Here is a 9,207-nt window from a genome sequence, read left to right on the forward strand (position 1 = left end):
TATTTGTAAGGTTCATTTGAAGTGCATGTAGTGATTTCTTAACCATTCCTGAACCTGTGACCAGAAACAAGCTACCAAAAATACCAAAATAAATGATCCATTGATTATGTCTCTTCACAGAAAAATCTACAGAGCTGAGATTGTTGTATGCCCCATGTATATAGAATTATGTTGGTGGCAAGAATTTTATAAAATAATTTAAATTGAAAAAGTGTTGAATCAAGTGTAGTTTTTTGTACCAGTTCATAAACCATATGCCATGGAATTGGTACATTGAAAATCTCTTGACATTTATTTTGCAACCTGTATGGCGCAGCTGTCAACATTTTTGTCCTCAAATGAAACTGGTATATTTTTCTATTTATGCCAGTTCCTTTCAGCTAATTTGTATCTTTAATGTATGGCAGGCAAACAAGTTCCCTACCTTCTCCCTTTTCCACTTTCCTCCTCCATTTTTGTGGTAGTGCTGCAATCAGTTGGTTGTAAATTAGGATTGAGCAGATATTCCCATATATTTTTGATAGCTGCATATGTGACATAACTCCTCCGTTTCTATTCATAATATCATTAATAAATATAATACCTTTTTTTTTTTTTTTACATGTCCATAAAGAATGTTTTTTATTAATCAGTATATTTGAGTTTAACCATAACATTTGTTGTAATACTTGTTCAATCTTTTCTGGAGGATAAAACTTAAATTGTAACCAGCTTTATATGKCTTGTTTAAGAAAGGGCGATACTTTAAACAACATTTCATTTTCAGTTAGTCGGAAATGAGAAGTTGTAATCTGTAAAAAGGCAAAAAGGCAATTTTTGAACAAAGAATGAGCCTTTCTTAATAATCTACTGGAGAACAATTATGGGTTTAAGTATAACTTATGTATGAGTGAAGCTTTTAGTGAGAGTTTTAAAGCTTTAATATTTAATAATTTTAGCCCCACATACTCATATTCATTATATAAATAGGCATGTTTAATTTGCCTGGCTTAACATTCCAAATTAAAAATATTTATTGCGCATATGATTTTAAAAAAACGAGTCATCTGGAGTAGGCAGTGCCATTAGTAAGTAAACTGCGATAGGACCAAAGAGTTAATYAATGTGATTTTTCCATAAATAGACAAGTATTTACCTCTCCATGGTTGCAGAATCTTATAMATTTTTGCTAACTTTATTTTAAAATAAATGTTGTTTCTCATGGTCTGAGAGTGCTTTATGTGACTTTTGGCAAACCCCAGGCGGGCTGTCATGTGCCTTTTACATCTGGCCACTCTACCATAAAAGCCTGATTGGTGAAGTGCTGCAGAGATGGTTGTCCTTCTGGAAGGTTCTCCCATCTCCACAGAGGAACTTTGGAGCTCTGTCAGAGTGACCATCGGGTTCTTGGTCACCTCCCTAACCAAGGCCCTCTTCCCCGATTGCTCAGTTTGGMMGGGCGRCCAGCTCTAGGAAGAGTCTTGGTGGTTCCAAACTTCTTCCATTTAAGAATGATGGAGGCCACTGTGTTCTTGGGTACCTTCAATACTGCAGAAATATTTTGGTACCCTTCCCCAGATCTGTGCCTGGACACAATCCTGTATCGGTGCTCTACGGACAATATCCCTCGACCTCATGGCTTTTATAGACAGGTGTGTGCCTTTCCAAATCATGTCCAATCAATTGCATTTACCACAGGTGAACTCCAATCAAGTTGTAGAAACAYCTCCAGGATGATCAAATGGAAACAGGATGCACCTGAGCTCAWTTTAGAGTCTCATAGCAAAGGGTCTGAATACTTATGTAAATAAGGTATTTCTGAATTTTATTTGTAATAAATGTGCAAAAATGTCTAAAAACCTGTTTTCACTTCGTCAATATGGGGTATTGTGTGTAGATCGATGGGGAAACGTGTATTAAATCCATTTTTGAAAAAGGTTGAAATGTAACAAAATGTGGAAAAAGTCAAGAGGTCCGAGTACTTTCTGAATGCACTGTATATCATWAAAAAAACAAAGTGTCCTGACTCCTGGCATTAATATCTTCATCATGGTACTGTTGAATATTGCCTCTGGACAACACCCACCTGCAAAAGTCATATTACAGGCAAATATAACAATATAAACTACTCTCTTGATCGTTAATTCTGATGTTATGTTGTGRTCAGATATCTCTGATACACTCCCCCACAATTTTCATATCCGTGGGAATTTGTGTAAAACAATCGCATGGAAACGTCCAGCTACCGTCATTTGGAAACCATGTTCTGTAAGGTACACCTCTTTTGTCTTTGACATTGTTATGATTTACAACACTGCAATGATAAAACATTATTAGAGGACATGCCATAATGTTCTTTATGGTAGGTGTAATTCTTAGACACAAGCACATTGGCAGGCAAACACCCTCATATATAGAGATAAGAGGCACGCTGATAAGGCCTCAGGTTATTGTTGAATTGAGAAATAGCTGTTATTAACTAAACACAACAATGTGTTGATTTATATGCATAGCTTATTTATGAATCATATATTATACCAGAAAAAAAGTGATGTAATATGTGTAAATAATGGAACAAAAACCCCAATTGGTCACCTCAGTTTGATTACATTCTACATGGTACTCCATGATGGATACAGGTACCCCTGTGTCAAATACATTAATAAAATATCTAAAAGATGAAACATGGAAAGGAATTTAGGAGATAACTATTCAGATTAAACAAAATTTGATAATTTAAATTAAAATGTGTGTGTGTGTTCGGTGGGGGGGGGGGATCACACACACACACACACACACACACACACACACACACACACACACACACACACACACACACACACACACAATCTCAATTCTGCTGAGATTTCAATATGATTGGAATTTCAACTTTGTCCTGTGGAACAGGCTCATATGCGCATACAAAAACGCACATACTTAGCTACAGGAAACACTCACTGCAATCCCAGCTTGAAATATTTATCAAGGTAGCTATTGACAACTTTTGACCATTCCTGTTGGATATTTACAAGTTCTTGCACCAATCTTATTGGAAAGTTGGAATAATGACCCACATCTCAAACAAGGTAAAGAAAACTATCTTGTGTGGATTTCATTTGTTGTTGTTGTGTTTCTTAGACAGGTGACTGAATTAGATGTGTGCTTTGTCATTCATAGTTTGAAGTGGCTTTTAATGTCAGCTTATTTCACCATAGAGCATTGTGATCATATTAAGACTTCAATTTAAAAAACATACTCATTTGTGGGTTCTATAACGACATACAGACATAGATATTGACCTGTATTATATCAACATTTTCTCTTTGAAAGTATATTTTTGTGACTTATTTTAGTCTTCTCAACCCAGGAACCATATGCTCTATATGCAGGGTTAGCAACTTTCACTGGCGACGGGTGGGGGGGACATGCCCCACATTCTGAAATAGCATTTTTGKCCCCCCCAGTTTWWAAAAATKTAACCTTTATTTAACTAGGCAAGTCAGTTAAGAACAAATTCTTATTTACAATGACGGCCTTTATCATTGGAATGTGATCCAAAAACAGGCAACGGTGTGCTTTAGGACCATGCGGACGCCACCGAGCGGTCGGGTAGGCTGCTTGGAGTGTTTATCCGACTGGAAAATAATAAAATAATAAAAAAATTATGATTATGTCCCCCCCACTTCTAAAACCAAAGTTGCGTATATGTATTGGTGTTATGGAGTCATGTAGTCTACTGTTTATGTTTATCTACAGGAAGACTCAGGATTATTCATCGACTCTGAGTGGTCTCAGGATCCATGTTAACAAGTTTATACTTCTATAGAGGTGCCCTGATCTGTTATGTTTGTGTCCACCTGTCTATTTATTTAATTTATTTAATGTCCCATTGAGAACAAAGTCTATTTTGCAAGGGAGCACTGCATTACAAAAGCAACAAACAGAAAGTACACAATAAGGAGCTAGTGACACAATTACATCAATCAAAGAAGGGAGCACAGGAAACACAAAAATACAACTATAGAAAACACGCACATTCCTCTGTGTCTATAGCTCTTGTAAAGAGATTCCTTGTGTAATTTTTGCGATGTGACCCACTTATAGTCRGCAGGCAGGCTCAGGCTCAGGGACAGGCAGAGTGGTCAGGTGGGCGGAAACAGGGTCAGGACAGGCAAGGGTCAAAAACCAGGAAGACAAGAAAAAGAGAGGCTGGGAAAAGACAGGAGCTGAMAGGACAAACGMTGGTAAGCTTGACAAACAAGACGAASTGGCACAGACAGAAAACACAGGTATAAATACCTAGAGGATAAGTGGGGAAGATGGGCGACACCTGGAGGGGGYGGAGACAGAYCAGGGCGTGACAGTACCCCTCSCTCTAGGGACGCCACCTGGTATTCCACCTGGGCAGACCCCTGGTTGACTGAGGTGCCGGCTGTGAAAGTCGGCGATGAGGGCAGGGTCCAATACCACGGGAACCTGCGGAGACTCAACCAGCAGGAATTGGATCATCTCACTGTGGTTCCCCGACACTCGTAGGTTGACTGGGGGTGGTCTGGTGGGTGACCCGGCCTATAGAGCGCCCGTCCAGGGTAACGTCCATGAGACTCACATCGSCCCCCGAGTCGATGAGTACCTGGARAGACTTGGACTGGTCGCCCCACAGCAGGGTGGCATGGAGAGGGGGGCAGTAAGGGGAGAAGAAAAAGGATCTTGAAGACCCACCAGTGTACTCACTCCAACGAATGAGCTAGCTCTCTTGAAGGGACAGGTAGACATAAAATGACCGGCAGTACCGCAATACAGACAACTCTGGGTCTCAAGTCTGCGTGCGCATTCGGGTGGAGACAGCCTAGMCCTGCCGAGCTGCATCGGCTCGAGAAGAGGTGAATCGGCAGTCTCCGGAGGCTCTTGGAGGGACTCGGGTAAGCTCGGATCCTCTCGGGGACGTAGAYGCCGGGGACTTCCGGAGTTCATCAGCTGCAAGGTGGGATCCCKGAGTGAGTGATTGGGATCGCAATCGGACCTCTTCTCCCTCCTACATTCCCGTGGCCGACCATCGATCCGGATGGTTAAAGCGATGAGTGAGTCGAAATCCATTGGTAGTTCTTGGGCTGCCAGCTCATCCTTTACCTCCTCCGATAATCCGTGCAGGAACRTGTCCAACAGCGCTTCCGGGTTCCAGGTACCCTTCGCTTCTAGCGTGCGGAACTCCACCGCATAGTCTGCCACACTGAGTGTGTCCTGCCGAAGCTGGAGTAACTTCCRGGCAGCCWCTCTCATGGACACCAGAGCCTCGAAAACTTCTCACCTCYGCCACGAATACCTCCAGACTGAGGCAGACGGCGGATTGTTGCTCCCACAACGCCATGGCCCAGGCGAGTGCCCTCCCGGACATCAGCGTAATAATGTAYGCTATCTTTGAGCGGTYCGAGGGTAACGAAGAAGGCTGCAGCTCGAAAACGAGGGAGCACTGGGAGAGAAAGGCCCGGTAGGTTCTTGAATCTCCATCGTAGCRCTCCGGGGGAGGTGAGGTTCCTGGGAAATTGGGGTGACGGCGCTGCTACCAGCCGGGTTACAGAGGGGCTGGGAGGTTACCGTCGTGGTAGGCTGCCTAGTAGGCAACCCACGGAATGGCTCCCGCAATGCGTCCAAGGTTAGGTCGTGACATTCGGCCACGGCCTGGAACCYTTCCATCAGWCCGCGAATTAACTSCTCTTGCCTACCAATGGTGGCTCCTTGGGAGGAGATGGCGTTGCGGAGCTGGTCCAAGTCTGCTGGGTCAGTCATGGCCAGTTCGTACAATCAGGTATCAAGGTAAGACCCAAGTGCAGACTGTGTGAAGTAACAATGTTTATTGTAACAACAGGGGCAGGCAAACGACGGGTCAAGAGAGGCAGGGGTCGATAGGAGCAAAGGTACAGGACGGCAGGCAGACTCAGGGTCAGGCAGAGTGGTCAGGCGGGAGGGTACAGGGTCAGGGCAGGCAACGGTCAAAAACCAGGASGACGAAGAAAAAGAGAGGCTGGGAAAAGACAGGCRCTGGTAAGCTTGACAAAAAAGACGATCTGGCACAGACAGACAGAMAACACAGGTATAAATACCCAGAGGATAAGTGGGGCAGATGGGCGACACCTGGAGGGGGTGGAGACAAGCACAAGGCCAGGTGAAACARATCAGGGCGTGACACCTGGTCAGTTCATATAGTCAGAAAATACTCCTGTCCCGAGTTGTAACCAATCAGTATGTTTCTCCTCTATAGAGAGGAATTGAATTTATAGATCTCCTGCTCAACCAGTCAGAYGGAACCCTCAGCTGCCATGGTAACCAGCCCTGGCAAATCACATCACCCGAGGTGAGTGACAACACCATTCCACTTTCTCCTCCATCCCTTTCCATCAGTAAAAGCACCCTAGATATTTTGTGACATATCTGAGTTTTTCCTTGTCAGTAACTAGGACCCATAGTTTTTCCTGGTATCAGGTATCAAGGTAAGACCCAAGTGMAGACTGTGTGAAGTAACAATGTCTATTGTAACAGGGGCAGGCAAACGACAGGTCAAGGCAGGCAGGGGTTGATAATCCAGAGTAGGAGCAAAGATACAGGACGGCAGGCAGGCTCAGGGTCAGGGACAGGCAGAGTGGTCAGGCRGGCGGGYACRGRGTCAGGACAGGCAAGGGTCAAAAACCAGGAAGACGAGAAAAATTGATTTTACATTCATACTTATGGAAAGTCAGCCACAAATGTAACCAATCTGAATAGGATAATATGCTCAATCCCATGTCTTTTTTTGCTCTTGCGTGGTCCATGTTGACCTCGTCCATCTGCCAATCATCTTTTCCCATTGCCCAATGACAGTTATTTATTGACAGCAGAGCCATATATTTATATTTCTAAATATATGACTCTCATTGACAGCTTGTGGGGAGGGGCTTCTTGTTCCCTTCACTAGAACTGTCAGACCTCAAGCATAGCAGTTCTTTATCTTTAATGGCCCGAGACAGGGGTATTATCTCTGGCTGATGTATGGGTGTGTGTTTGCGTGCGTGTGCGTGCGTGCATGTTTGTGTGTGTGTGAGTGATTGCATTATTCCTGAGTGTTTAGTAGGTTTCTGTACAGTAAGATAACCTGTAATCTGTTTGTGTACTCTATGTCTGATGACGTGCCTTTGGTTTTATTTCCCTCTCTGCATGTATCTCACCCTCCCCAGCACGCACACGTACACGCACACACAACACACACACACACACCACACACACCACACACAACACACACACACACACAACACCACACACACACACACCACAACACACACACACACACACACACACACACACACACACACACACACACACACACAACACACAAACACACACACACACACACACAACCCCCGTGCAGTTCTTGAGCCAAGAAGGTGGCGGTGATGACTTCCTGGATACTCTGTTAGGTGGCACTGACTCATCGTCTGCCCCACCTCCCCCATGTGGCCCTACTCCCCCAGCGACAGTGGCATCAGTGAGGATCCCAACTCAGGCTCCGATCACCTGGACAGCCGTAACCCGCCCTCCAGCCCCCCCTTCCATGCCTTCGACCAAGCCCATCTCCCTAACCCTCACTCTAACCTCACCAGGTCTGCACTGCACTGCCTGGCCACTGATGTCTCCATCGACTTAGGTAATCACACACTCTGGAACAGATGCACATACAGTTGAAGTCGGAAGTTTACATACACTCAGGTTGGAGTCATTAAAACCCGTTTTTCAACCACTCCCACAATTTTCTTGTTAACAACTATAGTTTTGGCTAGTCGGTTAGGACATCTACTGCGTGCGTGACACCAGTATTTTTCCAACAATTGTTAACGACAGATTATTTCACTTATAATTCACTGTATCACTATATCGTTGTATCACTGGGTCAGGAGTTCACATACACTAAGTTGACTGTGCCTTTAAACAGCTTTGACAATTCCGAAATTATGTCATAGCTTTAGAAGCTTCTGATGGCTAATTGACATCATTTGAGTCAATTGGAGTGTACCTGTGGATGTATTTCAAGGCCTACCTTCAAACTCCGTGCCTCTTTGCTTGACATCACAGGAAATCAAAAGAAATCAGCCAAGACCTCAGAAAATAAATTGTAAACCTCCACAAGTCTGGTTCATCCTTGGGAGCAATTTCCAAACGCCTGAAGGTACCACGTTCATCTGCACAAACAATAGTACGCAAGTATAAACACCATGGACCACGCAGCCGTCATATCGCTCAGGAAGGAGACGCGTTCTGTCTCCTAGAGACGAACGTACTTTGGTGCGAAAAGTGAAAATCAATCCAGAACAACAGCAAAGGACCTTGTGAAGATGCTGGAAGTAACAGGTACAAAAGTATCTATATCCACAGTAAAACGAGTCCTATATCGACATACCTGAAAGGCTGCTCAGCAAGGAAGAAGCCACTGCTCCAAAAACTACTATAAAAAGCCAGACTAACGGTTGGCAACTGCACATGGGGAAAAGATCATACTTTTTGGAGAAAAGTCCTCTGGTCTGATAAAAAACAAAATAGAACTGTTTGGCCAGGAAAAGGGGGAAGTTAGGGGGTTGCGTCAGTAACCTCTGTCAGCCACTAGATGTGGTTGTAATAAACAAAGCCGAATCTGTATTCTTCCAACTAATGTGGCTCTATATTTTGACAGTTGAAGCTACAAAATATGACCCCGCCTTGAGACATGGATTGTGTATGTGTGCCATTCAGAGGGTGAATGGGAAAGACAAAATATTTAAGTACCTTTGAAACGCTGCGCGTTTTTCACGTTCAACAGTTTCCCCGTGTGTATCAAGAATGGTCCATCACCCCAAAGGACATCCAGTCAAATTGACACAACTGTAGGAAGCATTGGAGTCAACATGGGCCAGCATCCCTGTGGAACGCTTTCGACACCTTGTAGAGTCCATGTCCCAACGAATTCAGGCTGTTCTGAGGGCAAAAGGGTGGGGTGCAACTCAATACTAGGAAGGTGTTCCTAATGTTTGGTATACTCAGTGTCTTCTGTTTCCCTCAAGCTGGACTCATTAGAACAGAGCGGACAAGACCAGGCCACTAAATCAGACTGGGGGAAACAATGATAATATTCTTTTCCACACAGAATATCATACAAAATGATTGCCTGATGATCTTCTGAATTTCCTTTCTGATGCATTTCAGTCACATCAAACCATACTTATTTAG

General features: G+C 43.8%; 1 long non-coding RNA gene across 1 annotated transcript; it reads left to right on the plus strand.

Moving 5' to 3' along the window:
• The first annotated feature begins 2,938 nt into the window (after positions 1-2,938).
• LOC139029346 (uncharacterized) lies at positions 2,939-7,648 on the plus strand. Its single transcript, XR_011481659.1, has 3 exons — positions 2,939-3,065; positions 6,239-6,331; positions 7,379-7,648. It is a non-coding gene; the product is annotated as an uncharacterized lncRNA (long non-coding RNA).
• Positions 7,649-9,207: the final 1,559 nt, after the last annotated feature.

The sequence above is a fragment of the Salvelinus sp. IW2-2015 genome, linkage group LG19 (assembly GCF_002910315.2).
Source record: "Salvelinus sp. IW2-2015 linkage group LG19, ASM291031v2, whole genome shotgun sequence".
In the NCBI taxonomy this organism is placed as follows: domain Eukaryota; kingdom Metazoa; phylum Chordata; class Actinopteri; order Salmoniformes; family Salmonidae; genus Salvelinus; species Salvelinus sp. IW2-2015.